Source organism: Mesoplodon bidens (genome assembly GCF_964165515.1).
Source record: "Mesoplodon bidens genome assembly, chromosome: 18".
Lineage (NCBI taxonomy): Eukaryota > Metazoa > Chordata > Mammalia > Artiodactyla > Ziphiidae > Mesoplodon > Mesoplodon bidens.
In genome coordinates, this window is record NC_138175.1 from 23,572,765 (window position 1) to 23,592,141 (window position 19,377).

Here is a 19,377-nt window from a genome sequence, read left to right on the forward strand (position 1 = left end):
CCCTTCTATTTAGCCACAACAGGATAGAGACATCAAGGCACCGCATTCTACATAAAAGCTGGCTTTAAATTGATAACCAGGTGTGAACCAAAAAGTCACGCCCTGAGATTAACTTGCTAATTCAACAGAGCACTTGTTCTGCTATTTGGTAGCTGTGCAACTTTGGAAAACCATTTAACCTGTTTGAATTCCATGTATAAAATAGGGATCACAGCAGCCTCTAATTTCTAGTATTCTCATAAGGTAGATAACGCTTTTAAATACTTAGCACAGTAACTGGCACACTGAAAAGTGTGGAATGATGTGTAAACTTAGGGTCATAAAATTAGGCTATTATTGCTATAATTTTCTGGAAAAGTATCCTCGTAAAAAAAGCAGTACTTTTACATTAATTGTGTGAAACCATACCCTGCTGTAAAAGAATTGCTAACAACACTGCAAAAAATTACTGTCAAGGATGGTTCTCAAACACCTCCAGCCTGTTGCTTTAGAAATAAACAAAATGACAACCAAACAAGTGCATTTATAAAGAAAAGCTCTCATTCCTGAGAGAGTCAGCTTGAAGCAATTCCGTCCAGTGGGTTAGAACGGGATCTGTGGGAAGCCAAGGAGAGAGGGCAGAACTCCCGGAGACCATGCTGATAATGAATCGTTAAGCCTTTCGGTGGGATGACTTTGCAAACATGTGATGCTTCCTGAGCACCAAAGTCTCAGGCCCTCTGAGTGTGCTGAAGGCTTTGCCACTCAGGGAGTAATTGAATGGTCACAGTGAAAATAGGCAAAGCCAGACACAACTTGGCAAAAATAACTGGGGTGGTGAGAAACTGCTACCAGTTTCCTATGAATAGTGAGGCTGTGGACCTGTACTCTTCTTTTTACAGACTTGTTGAGGCAGCACTAACAGAAAGCAGACCACACCGTGACATGGAATCTGATTCCTTGTCTGTTCTCCTTCCTGATTTAGGCAAGGAAGGAGAAACTACTGTGTGAAATGAAAACAGTACACTGGAGGAAAAGAACGGAGTTTGTTTTCAAGATATAGAAAGAAAGGAAATAAAATCAAGTTTGAGCAAAATATAAAAAGAGGAAGAACATTGCTGTGATTTGGGATGTGGCCCCTTATAGAAGCTTTTAAAGAGTAACAGGGCAGAACATCCAAACTCATCTGTGGGCAGCTGCAAACTCACAATGTCATGAGCACAAACACTAAAGGCAATTTCAGTTTCACCTTTCCTCATTATATAGATCTGCATCAAGACAATGATATTGAATGATACCGTGTTCCCAACAGGCACCGAATGGGGCAAAGCAAGGAAGTGGCAGAGAGAGCAAAGGGGGTGCCATAGATTCTACCCTAACAGCCCATGCCAGAGAGGTTTCTAAAGGGTGATGCTTGGCTGTTTCTTGGAGAGAGCATGAGTTTGCCCAGCTACAATGAATTCCTTCAAGTATCTGTTCAAATATGCTCATAGAGTCTTCCCTGATCACCCTATTAAAATGTCCTTGCCATTCTCTATCTTCAATTCCTCTTTCTTTGCTACACACACACACACACACACAATATTTTATTATCTATCTTTCCAATTAGAACATTAACTCTAAAAGGATGAAAACTTAAAACTTTTTACACAATTTTTAAAGATTACACTCCATTTACAGTTATTACAAAATATTGGCTATATTCCCCATGTTGTACAATACATTACTGTAGCCTCTCTTACACCAAATAGTTTGTACCTCCCACTCCCCCACCCTTGTATTATCCCAACCCAGTGCCTATCAAAATGTCTGGCTTATAGTAGGACCAAATAATAATATTATTATTTTATATATAATAATCATAATTTATAATATTAATAGTACTAGTAGAACACATAACTGAACACTGTCCCTTTAGATAGGGGTGGGTTGAAGTTTTTCTAAGTATAGATAATATTATGAACAAAATCTTAGAGTGATAAAGAAACAGTACCATGAATATTGGCAAGTGATATCATATGTCTTGAACATAGTTTCTGAAAGAAGCCATCAGGAGAGAAACCCTGATTTCAAGCTAGGTTCTTTTTCATTAACATTGACAATTTTGAGGTAACATTGACAATTTTAAGGTAGTTGACCTGTGAAAATTGCTAATTCTTTATAAGTAACAAAAACTCAAAAGGATTCTTATCACCTCATATGGTATGAAAATTTTTGCTAATTAAGTCTACTCTAGTCTGCCAAATGACAAAATCAAAGCAAGACCCCTAACATAAATGGACAATGAAACCTGTGTTTATACTCCTTGGGGAAAGGGAAATACCTTATTCATGATCATATTTTCAGCTTCAAGAACAGTACATGACACATTTTACATGCTAAAAATGTTAGAAAGAATGGTTAGAAAAGTGGATAAGAGGGAAAATGAGGTCCATTAAATAGTGAGCATCATTCAAACAAATAAAGGGATAGAGTCCAAAGGAAACCTTTAAAGACGCTGAGATTTGTAAGGGCTATAACTTATGAGTTATTTTGAGCTACTTCAGAAATAACCAAGGAGATGCTAGCTAGTGAATAGTTTAAAAGGGAAGAGTCTGATGTCAAATTGCATAGGATCAAACCTCACTGAAACGTTTGATAACTCTTACCTCAGCAATTAGCCTAACCTCTCTAAGAGGTATAGTTTCCTTATCTGTAAATAATTGTAACAAGCAGCTTAAAGCACTATTGTGAGACTTGCAAGAGAGGATGATTACAACTTTGCTCAGGTTTGGAATAGAATAATGGTTACATACTATAACTGTTATTATTTTGTTATGAATATTATTATTCAAAAGAACAATTCAGGGGGAAGAAAATTTTCCAAAGTAAAAGAGTGAGATTCAAAGCAGAAAGCTAGAAAGTAAAAGTAATCCTACCCTCTGCCAAAAGCTCAAAGGAAAACCTCACCTAGCTAGCTGCAGGTTTTAAGAAAGGATATTGTCTGCCCAATTCTTACAGGATATGATGGTGCATGGAATGAGCGTGGACTTTGGAATCAGAAAGATCTGGCTTGGAACCTACCTTGGGATCAAGACAAGTTCCTTCATTTCTTTATCTTGAAAATTCAGGGGTCTTATCAGAAGTCAGTGCGAAACAATAGATACAGCACATCGTACACATCCTAGGTGCAATTTCAACAGCAGACATTTTTGACGTGTACTTTCACAGTCTGCAAAATGACATATAGAAATAGGATTTAGTTTGAGCTATTGCAGGGCACGCCCAATGCCATGAGGATTTGGGTACAGCAGTGTATTCAACTAGACAGCAGTTTGGCTGAATTTGATTAACTTTATGTCCAAATTTGAATGTATTTACTGCCTCTTCCATTAAGTGTTCTGTCCAATCCACAAATTTGCATGCAGAAGTAGAAAGATTTGCAACAGTCAGTTCTATAAGTTTGAACCTTCTAAAGAAGGATAATTCTATGATAATTTTAAAACTGATTCAGAGGGGAGCATTTTTAACCCAAGCTTGCATGATTTTTAGTCACATATTTCTTTAAGTTCTCTCAGTGTGGGTAGAGTAGTACTTCTCATAATTTGTTATATTCCTAAACTCACAAAATGATATCAACAATCTAATTGTGCAAAAAGCTTGCCTAAGTAAATTTGCATAAAAGTTCAACTTAGTGAAAGATACTTTCACACACATCATTCTATACTCATAACAACCTGTCTTAGGTCAGGTTCCATAGAAGCAGAGTCTGAGATAGAGATTCTCGTGTAAGTGATTTTTTTAGGGAATTCTCCCAGGAGAAACTCCAAGGAGGTAAAAGGAGCAGAACAGACAGGGAAGAAGCTACACAAAGATGTAGGTTTAGCTGCAGTCTTGCTACTGAGAAGAAGCCAATGGCCCCACTGGGGGCTCTGGGGCATGAATGGTACCAGAGCACTCTCATTCAGTGTACCCCATATCGGTTGTGAGTGTGTGTGTGTGTGTGTGTGTGTGTGTGTGTGTGTGTGTGACATCTTTATCCATTCTTCTGTCAATGGATATTTAGGTTGCTTCCATGTCTTGGCTATTGTAAACAGTGCTACTATGAACATAGGGGTGCATGTCTCTTTTCAAGTTATAGTTTTGTCCAGATATATTGGGCTAGGTGTTTTGATCACTTGTGGCAGCTCTCCAGAGAAAAGTACAATCATGCGCCAAGAGCAAACATCATGCACAGAAATGAGAGATGGGTGCACAGGGCCAGCAAAGGAGATCTAGGCAGGACTCACAGCCTCTACTGTAATTCATCCCTTGCATTTCTCAAATTCACTTGCTTATCATACCCAGTCCCCTCCATTCGATCACAGCTTTTCCAGGATTGTGAATAGTTAAAATTTCTCAGTAAACGTACAGTTTTGATGCTGCAGTTGCTCCTGCTATAAGTAGCCACAGTTCTGTCTTCTTGTGAAAATCAGAACCACTTACATCTACCAAGTGGTAATTACTGTCATTGCTTTTGGGTTTACTGGCCTGAAAAGTCTAAAGTGACCAGGTAGCTATTATAGCTTTAAGTTTGGTGGGATTCTATATCTTCCTCTGAGAACCAGGACTTCTAGATCCATAGAAACTAGTGTTGTCAGGACAAGAACAAATTACTAAACTAGGTCACTGGAAGTGATAGTGAGCAGAGTCTTTCCTATTTCCATTTTTTAGTTCATGGGCCCATTTATTTTAACAGTTGGGTACCTAGTACCATATAATGGCTATTGGCATATGTTGCATATTGCACTGTGAATATGTACCCTATCCTTACAGGGTATCCTCTCCAATATGATGCCTCAGCTGTGTCTTCTAAAGGTCATTTCATTACTCTATTAAGCCAGAACTTCTGGATTATAAGTATGGTAGTAAAGAACAGTAAGAGGAGTTCTTGACAAGCTTTAATAGGTAAGTTACATGTGTTAGTCTGATCCAGCTGCCATAACAAAATACTATAGACTGGGTGGCTTAAACAACAGAAACTAATTTTCTCACAGTCTGGAGGCTAGAAGTCCAAGATCAAGATGGCAGCAGGGTTGGTTTCTGGTGAAGCCTTTCTCCTTGGCTTGTAGATGTGTCTTCACAGGGCCTTTTTTTCTGTATCCACAGAGAGAAATAGCTCTGGTGTTTTCTCCTCCTCTTATAAGGATACCACTTCTATTGGATTAGGGCTCCACCCTTATGACCTCATTTAACCTTAATTACCTCCCTAAGGGCCCTATAACCAAATACAATCACACTGGGGCTTTGGGTTTGAACATATGAATTTTGGGGAGACACCATTCAGTTTATTATGACACTGAGTTTAGAGCAAAGCCATGCCATTTGCAGCAGAGAACTAGATACCATTCAAAAGCATCTCCAGATAGAGAGCAAGTCTTAGCAGGGGACATCAAGAGACCATGTAGCCAGAACTCCCTCTCTTGAGCTGGGTGCTGTCAGAACCATAAAATCATATTAATATGCTGAGCAGAAATTCATCATAAGATGAAAGTGATAAATCTTACAATTAGGCTTGAACAGCCCCTGAGGGTTCAAGTGAGCTGTGAAAAATAGTAGCCTAGTCTTTCTTGTCACCCACCCTGGTTACACTGACACCTTTACCTAAATCCACACCTGTGGCCTTGTATGGTGTTACCTTGTACTAGCTAAAAGGGTAAGACAAGTCATGAGCTTAGTTCACAATTGGCTTGGCTGGGTATCTGGCTATGACCTGAAAATTGACTGATACTGCACTATAGCCCTGCTGGTGGTGGCTGGGGCTCTGAAAGACAGTGATGAGAAGAAATTCTCCCAATGGGCAGAGCCTTGGGTGGGTCACAGATTCTAATTTCATAGCCGTTTTCAATGTGAATCAGTTTTTCCTATATTTTAGACAGGAAGCAGAATCTCTGTGTGATTTGCTCATTAACATCTACCCATATACTCATCAAGTCTACTGAAGAGACTGAGAAGAAAGCATTTTAGTAAACTCTGACTCTTTTTATTTTATGGTTGCTAAAGATTTATGATTAAGTTGGAGTTTAGTTTTCTGAGACTACTGATTAAAGAACCCTGTGCTTTAATCCTTAAGTTACTAATTCTTCTAAGCTAATGTTTTCTGATCTTGGAAAGGAAGGCACACTTTTTTTTAAAGATTTTTAGACAGAATTCTTTCTGGAGTAAAGCTGCATATATAAACCTTAAGTTTCCTGTTGATTCTTTAATAAAATCATGATTCTTGTATAGCTACTGAGTTGGTTTCAATGTAGATAAATGATACTATGGCATCAGTTAAAATCTCTTTTAAACCTTACTTGAATAAATAATGGGCAAAAGGATAGGTTCGCCAGATGAATGTGATAGAATATGGTGCTGTGGTTAACTGAGTTTATAACAATGGAGAGACAGATCTGGTTGGCTAGAAACGCTAATAGATAGAAGCATAATTATCACATAAAACCTATAAAACTCAAAATGAGTTGATCTTAATATTGTTGTCCCTCCATAGACAGTTAGAAAATCTCCATTTTACCAGAGGAATACAGAATAAAACCATCTGGATTATTGGAGAAAAGAGCATTCAAGTAACTTAGATTAACCCGAGCCTTATTTTCTGAGGGAATAGCTTCAACCATCCAGCTAGAAAGGATGTCAATTTCAAACTCAGTTTGAGGTAAAGGGAAAGAGAAGATTAAGATAATTAATTGGCATCTGACCATGTTTAAAGAGTGGGAAGGTTTGAGATGGAAAACAATCTCAGTAAATTGTATTATAATTATGAGAAAAAAACAGGGTCTATCTCATTGCCTGCAGGGAGCAAGAAATAGTCAGTATAACTTTATTTTTTATGAGGTGCTCAGAGTCTGCAAAACATTATTGCTGTTGTCATCAGTTGAGAAAAAAGTGATATATTAAAGAACACTATAAATCCAATTTGTTATACTAGATACCCATAATAGATGTAAAGCCGTATATTTGTTTCCTTAAAAAAATAACATCTGTGATAGATTGTTTGCAAAAATAGCCACACTTATTTTACTTTCTATACCCAAGCCCCTTTACAATGCGAGCTTGCAGTTTTTCCCATTAATTATGAGTGTCTTATTTCTCCACCATTTGAATCTGGGTTGTTTATATCTTGATTTGTTCGAAAGAGTGTGGTAGATTTGACATCACTTTGTTGACCTCATGAGGCTTTGCAAACTTCTGCTCGCTCTCTTGTATCCCCAATATGCCAATGGAATGAGTCCTTGACTAGACTTTCCAGAAGTTGAGAGACTAAGGAAGAGTTCAGTTTTCACTTTTGAATGGGTGAGAATGCTCAGCCAAAATCAGAAAAGCTGGTTAGAGCCAATCCCCAGATAACCATTTAGATATTGTAGTGCATTGAGACCCACTGATGATACTGTCTGAGACCAAAGAACTGCCTGGCTGACCTGCAGACTCTGAGCTAATAAATAGTTACCATAGTAAGCTGCTAAGTCGACTGGTGGTTTGTTATGCCACAATAACTACTAATCAGACATCTAACATGAGAAAGTTTGGCCCAAAATTGTAACAAAGAGACTAAAATATTTCAATTATAATAAAAATAATCTACTATCAGACACTAGTAATTTTATCAATGGAATAGGTCAAGAAGATTTAAGCAATACCTGAACATTTGGTCTAAATCATCGTGGCCCCAGATTAATTTCGTACCCCAGTGCTCTAGTCATCTATATTCTAGGACCTCTGTCATCAAAATATGTTATTCCCCAGCACAGTGTCCATCAGGATTTCAGGACCATGAAGCTAAAAATGCATGTAAGTCTGCTTTTTTATGTAGATGTCTGCTAGACTTTACTCCTAAACCAAATGGGAACTTGAAATGTGAAGAGTAGTCTGGTAGGTAGAGTTAGAATACTTCAATATCAGAATGTTCATGTCATCTCAAACATATTTGTCCTTTTACGAGAAAATGGAAATCATAACTGACTTGAAAACACTGGGGTACAAATCTAAGAGTTTTTCTCTGTTGCTTTAAATCCTCCATGGTTTGCTCTGTGCCTAGGCAATGAAGTCCAAAATCTGTGTCAGTGAACAAAAGGTTTACATTGCATGGTCTCTTGTTTGACTCCAGCTCTGTCTCCCGTCACTCACTTCCAAGTACCCTCATGCACTTCAGTCATATTAATTTGCTAACAGTTTGTTAGGCCTGTCCTGTTTCATCTCCCACAATGCATTTGATTTCATTTCACTGTCTGCCTGAAATGCACCTACCTATCATGTCAGTCTAGAAAGCCCCTATATATTGTTTTCATTATACACCATAGTCACCTAACTTGTGAAAACCTCCCTAGTCTTTCAAAGAAGTGAGATGTTGCCTCTTCTGTATTTTCGTTGTAATTTGCATGTACTTTCACGTGTAGTATTTGCCACACTGTATTATAGTAATTTCTTCAAATATCTTGTTACCCAACTAAACTGAAGACAACACTATACCCTATCATTTCCATAACACCAGCATATAATATCGGGCCAAAAATATAACACAGCACCATCTCTTTGTATAAAAAGTATTCTCCAAAATATGTCCACTTGGATTCATATCAACATTCACTAAATATGAGAATCAAATGCATTGGCATTTGTGATTTTTCTAATTGCATGTATAAAAGATGAAAGGGAGTAGGTGAACATTTGATAAGAACATACTGAAATAAGTCATTTAGTTACTAATTTCTGCTTACATGTAGCAGCTATAAATAACACTTAATAGACCCAGGCATGCAAAATAATAATAATAATAATAAAGAACGGACGAGGAGGGAGGGGAAGGAAAAAGATTAGCAACATAAAAAGAAGTATTTTTTTGTTTATAAAGTCTTCATTTCAATGGGAAATAAAAACTTCTTAATCTAAGTCATTTTAGAATGATTCTTTAAAAAGGCATTACCTGAAAAGATGACAACAAACAACTATGAGGACATTCTGCTTCTGACCATCTGGAAGTGTCAGGGTTTGGACTTACCCTATTATGTCACTACTACATAACTGAACTATAAAAAGCAACTCTTTTCAGGTACTACATAAGACTCATCACAGAACTGTAATTAATGAGGCAAGGGGAACAAATGAAGCAAGCTCTAATCACCCTGAGCTTTATGCCTGGAGATAATTTCCAGACTTCAGTGGAGGGATGGGGAACCCAAGCAAAAGCCGGCAGTCTTCAGAGAGAGAAACTGGTGTTTTAGACATTAAGATGGGTGGAATATGCAGAACAATGTTATAAAACAGGAAACTATGCAGAGAAAAAGTATCAGATATTTATAAAGGAGTCCCCTCTGTCTTTGGCTGAGTGCCATCTGTAGGTGCATAGAGTGAAACTTTATAGGTCTGGGATAAAACATGTTTTAGGAGAGAACAGTTGCCATGGAGCTTTCAGATAAAAGACAGGGCCAAAAAGTGTTCAGTTTGCCATCAGCTAGGATGGAGAGACCTCTGGAAATGCAAGGGACACTCAGTAGAAATCTGAGAAAGGCCACACCTTATAGTGGGGGATGAACTAACTCCATGAAATGACTGCTAGAGATAATCTAGAATAATTTTAAAAGCCATGAGAGAATTACATTGATCCACACATAAAGTAACTACATTCTACAACAAATGTCACATTCTTAAGGTAGTGCAACAAACTTCAGCATTCTACAATATAAAATTCATAATGTTTATAATCAAATAAAAAATTTCCAGACATACAAAGAAGCAGGAAAAAAATGACCTATAACTAGTAAAAAATCAATAGAAATAGACTCAGAAATGAAAGAGATGATATTAGTCTATAAGAACTTTAAAACAGCTGTTAAATATGTTCAAGGATTTGAAGGAAAACATGAACATAATTAAGAGGGAAATGAAAGATGTCAAAAGAAGCAAAAGAATTCTAGAGATGAAAAGTTTTGAAATTAAAATGTAAAAATGAGATTAACAGCACAGTCAACACTGGAGAAGAAAATATCAGTGGGTTAGAAGGTATAGCAACAGAAACTATCCAAAACAGGGCACAGAAAGAAAAAACTAAAAAACAATGTGCATGGGTACAGTGATCTCTGTTACACATGTATGCTGTAGTCTCAGAAAGGAAAGGGAGGGAACATCAAAATATTTGAAGAAATAATTTTCTTTCCAAATGGCTATGACAGAGAGAATAATGACCTCCCATAATATCCACATCCAAATCCTTGGAACCTGCCTGTGAATATGTTACCTTACATGACAAAGAGATTTTGGAGATGTGATTAACTTAAGAATTTACATAAGGAGAGTATCCTGGATGACCCAGGTGAGCCCATTAAAAGAACAAAGGTCCTTATAAAAGTGAGGCAAGGGAGTCAAAGTGAGCAAGAGGTGGGGGCGGGGAGAGAGAGAGAGAGAGAGAGAGAGAGAGAGAGTCAATAATGGAAGCAGAGTTTGATGCGATGTGCTTTGAAGATAATGAAAGCCTTTGTGAGCAACTACTGGAAAAGCTGAAAAGGCAAGGAAATGGATTTTCCCCTAGAGCTTCGAGAAGGAACACAATTCTACTGACACCTTAACTTTAGACCGTAAGACTCCTTTCACATTTCTTACCTCCAGATGGGTAAAATAATAAATTTGTGTGGTTTTCAGCCACTAAGCTTTTGGTAATTTGTTACAGCAGCAATAGGAAACTAGTACCATCACAGACACAAAAACATAATAAACCCAAGCAGAATAAGAAGAAAAGAAAAAGAAAACCAGACTCAGGCACATCATATTCAAATTGCTGATAGCTTGCTTTAAAAGAAAAACAAATGAACAAAAAGCAAAGAACAGCAACAAAAATTCTTAAGAATAGTTAGAAAAAAGGCATATTATATACAGGGGAACAAATAGAAAAATGACTATATTTCTTTTTCATAAACTAGGAAAGCCAGAATAGAGTGAAACAACAGCTTTAAGATACTGAGGAAATAATGTAAATGAAATGCTCAACCTAGAATTCTATAAGAAGAGAAAATACAGGAAAAGATTGAGTCAAATCAAAGGTGAATTTACTGCTACAAAAATTACATAAACTGAAACATTAAAAATAGTTCCAAAAGCAGATAAAATATGATAAATGGAAATATAATTCTACACAGGAATAAAGAACAATGGAAATAAATATGTGAGTAAATATAAAGTTTTTTTTTAATTTTAAAACTTCTTAAAATTTTTTTTAAATTCTTAAAACTATAAAAATAAAAACAGTAACAAGGTGGCTTATAATGTGTATGTATTTATGTATGTAACATGTATATATATGCCTGTTTAAATATATATACATTACATGCATGTATACATTATATGCATATATGCAATGTATCAATATACATAAGCATACACTATATATACATAAATAATATATATATATACATACACGTGTGTGTGTGTGTGTGTGTGTATATATATATATATATATATATATATATATAAAATGTATGACAATACTATTGGAGACTGGAGAGGAGAATTCAAGTATTCTTTAACCATGAGTACTGAGATATTATTTAAAGGTAAAATGAGGCAAGTTAAAGCTATGTATTGTTCCTGAAAGCAAAAAATAAAAGAAAAATCATATCTTCGCAAAGTTGGGTTTTCATAAGTTGCTGTGATAAAAAGCATGCACTATGAAAAAAGTCAATATGGAACAGAAAAGGGGGTGACTGGCCATATCCAATCTGAATGCACAGTTTGAGAAATTGTACAGTACTCAACAGGCATACACATCTCATTAATAAGTAACTGTAGCTATTTAAAGGTAAAATTAAAAGTTTTTTCTTTCAAATTTTTTCCGTTACTTTTCCAAATAACAATGGTTTTGTTAGGATATAAAAATGTATTATTAAGTAGTTGGCCCTAACTACTTAATAAAAGGAACTGTTATTATTTTTTTTAAAAAGATATGTATTGTAAATCCCAGAGTAATTAAGAGGTGTTGCTAATACCAGTAGTAGAGAAAAAATGGAATACAAAACCCACACAATTAGATGGAAAAAAAAAAAAGAAAAGATGAGAAAAAGGGGTAAAAGAAGAAAAAAAAAACAGATTAGACAAATAGAAAAAATAGAAGCATGGTTCTTAAGTCAAATTATATTATTACATGAAATGTAAACAGTCCAAACACTCCCATAAACAATGAAAGGAATCAAGGTCCCTTTGAGGAGTGGGAGGCCATACATACAAATGAACGTGCATCATGCTTTGGAGTCAGACATAAGGAAGTGCTCAAACGATACTAGGTTATTGCAAAAGGACTAGAGGAACCAATCTGAAAGAGCTCCGAAAAGACAGAGCAGGGACAATTTGAACAACAAAATAAATGATGATATTATTGGACTCTAATCCAAAGGAAGGAATATCAATAGTACCATACTGTGATAAAAACATGATTGAATAAATACATAATAAATACATGCATAAATAAATGTGAAGAAATATGTCTTATAGAAAATTCCAATTAATAAAACAAGAGGAAATAAGAGTAACATAAAACCACTATTTGAATATCATAGTAATAATTGCTGCAGGCAAGATCCACTGATGAATGCTAAAAGTAGGGGAAGAAACTTTAAGTCGAAGCAGGATATTTAAATAGCTTCAAAGTATCTCCCCTGAAGTATTTATTCACTGTGGTAGTTTAAACATATGTTCAAAAATTATGTGATAATTCTCTCTGGTGGAAGTGAAGATTAGTTCACTTCCCCTTGAATGTGGACCGGACTTAGTGACTAGATTCTAATGAATAGATTATGGGAAGGGAAATATAGTAACTTCACAAGAAACCTAAGAGTAGCCCCCTTAACCAAGAGATCAGGATTAATACAACCTATAATAAATCATGTCAGTACTCTGCACCCGTTAATACGGTGCGATAATAAGGGCACATTACTTCTGTGATAATCTTCCCTCAAGTCTATAACCTCAGTCTAATCATGAATAAACATCTGAGAGACCCAATTAGGACATTCTAAAATGCTAAAATGACTAGTACTCTTTAAGTGGTCGAGAACATAAAAGACAAGGCAATATTGACACAAACTGGAGGAGATGAAGGAGACACAATGACTAAATGTCACGTGGAATCCTAGATTGAATTGTCAAAAAAAAAAATGTTGGTGGAAAAATTGGTAAAATTTGAATTGACAAATCAAATACATGAAAGAATGTAAGATTGCTGGAGGGTGGAAGAATTGAAGAGATAGTTCAAATGGAAAAGGTAAGAGTACTAAAGGGAAATACAGGAGCCCATGTTCAAAAAGAAAGATGAGTGAAATAGAGTTTTAGGAGGTCGTGCAACTAAAGGTACTGGTATCCCCTCCATTTTTGAAAGTTTGCTTTATGCCAACTTGCTTTTATAAAAGACCTACATTAGTACCAGTTTTCCCTAACTGTAAGAATTTTGAAGAGGATTTTCACCTTTATGGAAAAAAGATGAAAAGGGAAAATAGTGTTAGCATTTGTTTTGCAGTGAGGCAGCTTGCCCGCTGAGCAGTTAGAGTAGCACCACCAAGCTCCTTCCCCGCGAACTACACTCAGCATCTGTTTCAAGCCAACATGGCTTTAACTGTGTCTGTGGGCATCTGTGCTTTATCTCCATTTATCTTGTGCATCTGTTAATGCGATGTGTCCTAAGGTCATTGCTTCTCTGGTTTATGCCATTTCAGTTTATGAAAGGTTTCATAGGAATACGCTGGTTTCAGATAGTGGGGAAAACCTGTAGTGTAATATTAAAGGTACGATGGCTAAGGTATTGAAAGTTGAGGAAATGTCAGGGACATAGAAGCTTAAGGAACTCTAGGGTAAAGGGGTTGAATGAAACTTCTGTGGAGATGATAACAGCACCCAAAATATGATAAGAAAAGTGGTGAAAAAAAAAAAGTGATCCAGTTGCTCAGATTGTGAGTGAATAAAGAGGAGTAACTGGAGGATTATCAGAGGCCAGCAATAAAGAATAATATACAAAATAGTGTGGGATTCAGAGAAGCTGTGTTTTGTTTGTGTTGTTTAGGTAGGAGGGAGTAGAAAAGTTCTGGGAATTTCCAGGTGGAGACAGAAGTATAGATGCAACAACCTGCAAACCCTTTGGTACAGGGTATAAGCAGACACCACTTGAGAAATTATAGGTGAAACAGTGCCCACAGAAGATAGACAAATTTCAGTTAGAGCAGGGACAGAAAGGCAATTTTCAGAAATAATGTTGAGAACATAGGGAACTTCATTGATAGCATGTTTTGACATCCAGAGGGATGGGCAAAGACTTTAGGTGTAGAAAAACAGGATAGACTGAAACAATAAGATGATGTACAGATGTGGGAAGAGGCTGGGAAGCTAGTGGTGACTGAAGCTTACAGAGGTGTACAACAATATGGGATTGATTTCAGAGAATACATGGGGGGGTTCAAAGGGAGTGGTGTGGTTTTATAGCCTCTTCCTTGAGAGGAGTTTCAGGTAGTCAGTTGCTTGGGTCTGGTAGAATATAGCTTCATACTAAGAAGTATGAAGGAGCAATCTAGTGTCTCCCTTAAATTGTGCTACTGACTAAGTTCAGGACAGAAGTGAAGACATCCAGACAAGAACATATGTAACTTGAGAGGCCAGGATTGATATTCCTGCTCTGAATACTCTCTGTCTGTTTTGTGGATTCATCTTCCAAGTTAGTTCAGTGATTAGGATGCATTCAGGATGTCCAAAGTCACCTAGATAATAAGTATAAAGATGCTGCTGATGCGCCTCTTGGAAAGGAGTTGTTTTTAATAAGATAGGGCTGCTGGGACAAACTAAAAGATCAAATTTCTTTTTTAATGCATTTGGAATGTCAGAATTGCTTTGTAAATTTAAGGAGTTGTGTACTTGGGATATAACTTATAAAATTTTCAGATTGTTGGAGTCAAATGATACCCTGGAGATATCTTGTTTAAGCCTTTCATTTTTCAGATGAAGAGAGAGAAATGACTTCTCCAAGACAAGCCAGCTAGACTTAAATAAATAAGACAAATAAGATCACTAGACCTAGAATTTCTTTCATCTTTTTCTGAGGACACTGACAAAAAGTTATAGAATGTAAATAGTTCACCAGATATCTAGGAAAGAACTGTGAGAAAATAAAAACTCAAATACAAATCTTTTAATACCTAAGGCTTCCAGGCTGAGACACGTTTTCTCATGAGAAGTCAGTTTTGAGTAGAATTTAGGTAAAAGTGAATTATGGAAACAAGATAAAACTACAGATGGGGTATATAAAATGCACAGGACAAGAAAACAGAAGCTTGAGTGATTGATTTGGAAGTCAAAATATTCTTTTCTCTTCTCCTACATGCCCTCACTTTATTTACTCCATTTCTTTTCACGTAAATCACACCTTCACATACATTCTACAACTTCCTACTGCGTATCAGGAGAACAACCAAAGACACAATCTCTGTGAGCCTCAGTTTCCATATCTGTCCACAAGACAAGAATTGTACATGGCTTCTCTCCCATTACAAGGTTTGTTCTGAAGCTCAGTGAGAAGGATTGTCCAAATGAGGAATAAGGGGTCCTTTAAAATGGATGCTAGGATTTGGTCCAAGAAGTTTCCTCTCAGGTAGGCCAGTAATCTTGAAATCTACAGTTTCATTTAATTTACAATCCTGTATTAAATAAGATTGTACTAGTAGTAAATGACTCTAAACTATTTCATTTGAAAATATGTGGTATGATTCATTTGAATGCCTACTATAAGAGCAACAACAGCAATAAAAACCCTTGGAGTTCACTTATCATACTTAAACTCACTATTTTATTTGATTTTCAATGAATATGAGTTCATAATATTAGCTATAGATGAGAAAAATCGTCTTTTTTAATAAGGTAAAACCACTTCATCATGATCACAAACTCATCTGAAAACTCGTAACTCAGATTTTTGTTTAGATTTTAATTTGGGTTTTATCTATTATATCAGTGTTTTTTTGGGGGGGGTTTGACCCACACATTCTGTGAAATCAGTAAATATGTACCAATCATCAAAATCAGTAAATGTATACTTGATATGTTTTATTCTGATCAATGCATTTGTGTAAATATAATAAATCATAAAATTTTAGAGAAATAAACATTAATATTGCTTGATCAGATAAGAATATTTGATCAGAACCCATTTTGAAACATTACACAGATACAAAATGATTTTTCAGTGTTTCCTTATAAGCAAAGTTATTAAATTCCCTAAAGAGGTCATAATTTTTCCATATTAATTCTCAAAATACTAACTTTAAGAATGGAAGGATTATGCTAATAATGATTAAAGATGCAGTTTAAATTGGGGTAAATGTTTCAAGACAATAAAACTAAAAAAGATTCTAAACAGCACTGAATTGCACAGATGTCTGGGGAAATCTATGAATTAAGTATAGAGCATCATCTCATAGTAACCTTTGATAGTTCTCATTAAAACTGTAGCAGAAGAATCTGTTAGAGGCCCCCAGAGAGATATTATGTGTAAATGCAGAAATTAAAAAATGAATATTGAATGATCCTATTGAGAAATTAAGGTCATTCAATTGTGTTAATGGTGGTAGAATATCAGATCTATGTTTTTAATCTGTTTCTCTAAAAAGAAAATGAAAATCTATGTCTAATTTATAGATTTAATAGAACATAATTCAAGTAACACCTATTTTGCATAGTAATTAGCATTAGGATTTTTATAAAGTATTATATATAGTGTGTGGTATACATATTTATATTGTATATATGTGTGTAGATGTATGTATATGCATGTATGTACTGATATATACACACACATATACATATATATATATACACATATAAAATTGTCACATCTCTGGGCACTACACTGTTCAACTTACAAATATAAGTTTACAATGGCAATAACATTCAATTCAGTCTTTCTCTTTTAGAATAATCTGAGTAATAGACGATTTATCATTTCTGGTCATAGGTCTGTATAATATCAGAATAAATATGGCACTTGAATTTAAAAAAAATGATTTCTAGAGTAAGAAGAAAAATCTAATTTTGTTACAAATACACATTTACAGTTTCAGAGAAGATTAAATATAAGAAGGTATCATAGATATTATCCAATTCTATCCAATGCTCTTTTATTTTTGCACTGAGAATGACGATGAAACATAGAGGTCAAGTGTTTTTGTACAAAATAACATAGCTAGTTATTGGGAGATCGCAAACTAGAACCCAGATTAGCCCAGATCGTGTTCCACAAAGCCACATGACTCACTTTTTTTGAAGGTAGTTTAATAATCACTTTTTCTCTCAGAGAAAGGAAGAGTAGTCTTGAATTGCGGAAATTAGCTTATCATGATATTCCTTCGGTATTCTGTATGAATTTGTTCTTCAGCAGACTGGTCCAGGCATTGCAAGGGACGTTGGGGATAGAGATATGAAAAAAAATTGTCCCTTCATCTCAGGAGAGACAAAAACATGAACCAATGGTTTAAATATGTAGTTTTGCCAGGTAGAGGGCACTGAGAAAGTACAAGAATATGGGGCTCATTGGGACTAGGAGAGGTCAGTGAAGAAGGACTTACTTAAGGAGATGACACTTGAACTGTAAGGTCAGTAGGCATTATCCAGACCACAGGAGAAGCAGGAAGTCCAGACAGAGGGATACACAGGAACAATTTTGTAAAATCATCCTATATTTGAAAGATTTCACCCTAGACATAAGGCTTTTATTGGGGTCCTGTTTTTTTTTTTTTCTTTTATTCAATGTTTCCATTACTGCGTTTACATGATGGTGCAAGTAAGCGCAGGATTCTACTCCTGGCTGCAGTTACTCGTGAAGAGACATGGCTGAAAAAAAAAAAAAAAAGAAAGAGACATGGCTGGACACTGGCATTGGTGTTGTCTCCTGGATCAAACATTGTAAGGTAAAATTTTGGCGATGAGGCATCTTTTAGGCTTCCTACTTCTTGGCAACATTATAAACAAGGGCAGAAAGAAGGGGGAGAACACCTTCAATATAGCCAGGCATATATTAATGTGAATAAAAGCAGCTCATATTTCAGGGCCAAATTATTCTTATCATAGCAAAGTCTCTTTATGAATTCATTATGTGAATTTCAGCTTTCAGAGCAAGTTTTAGGAAAATGGAATGTTTATTTTTCTTTCTGTGTAGAGGCATTTGGATTGCCATGAGCCATCTCTTCCTTTGTTGCATTTTTGATGATGCTTAGTTTTGGGAATGCAATTTTAGATCCAAAGTATGTGTAATCATATTGATGGGTAATGGTAAAACATCAGTCAGACTTTCAGACTTCAAGCCAAAAGCAATCTATGAGATGAAATAGAAAGCTAAAGCTTTGTATGTCAGCACCACTCTCTCCCTTTCCTCTTCCTCAACACCCAAAGCTCACACCTCCCTATCCACATACATTCTCATCTTGAGCTGTTCTGCATGTGCACTAACTTATTTAGGCTACCTGCCTAAATACCAGAGCCAACAGGTAGTCAGATGCTCAGAATATCAAAAGTCCCTTTCATAAAATACTAGCAGAACTATGGATTTGTCTCTCCTTTTATTCAGTCATGCAAACACAGCATTTACTGTAGTGTTAGTCCCTGGCATAGATACAAAGCATTTTTGTGATGTTATGGGGTAGTAGCTATTTCTTTTCAATATAATATTTTTCAAATGTTATATTTCAAAGGGAAAGCTCCATTTTTCTTGGTTCTTTTCTTCTCACCTTCCTATATCTATCATGTACCTATGGACCTCTATGTCTCCAGACTATGAAATCCTCATAGGACACTCAATTCCAGGGTTTGGGAAATGTCGTCTATAAGAGGCCAGATAGCAAATATTGTAGTCTTTGTGGGCCATATGGTGTCTGTCTCAATGACTCAATTCTGCCATTGAAATATGTAATAAATAAACAAGTGGGTATGTATCTGTTCTAATAAAACTTTACTTACAAAAATAGGGAGCAGGCCAGATTTATCTGATGAGTCAGTTTGCCAATTCTGGTTCATATCCAAGCTTTCTGGGGCTAGATTCTCGTGCTGTTCCCACTTGCTTTGGTTTATACCAAGTTATTGGAACAAGTTCAGTTCTGTCTAATATCTTTACGGTCTGTGCTACTTATGACTGTTTCCCTAATCTGATCTTCTCACGGACCTCCAACTAGCCTGACCAGCACTGAATCTATTGTACTTCTATTCAAACTCATTTTTTTTTTTTTTTTTTTTTTGCTGTACGCGGGCCTCTCACTGCTGTGGCCTCTCCCGTTGCGGAGCACAGGCTCCAGACACACAGGCTCCGCGGCCATGGCTCGCGGGCCCAGCCGCTCCACGGCATGTGGGATCTTCCGGGATCGGGGCACGAACCCG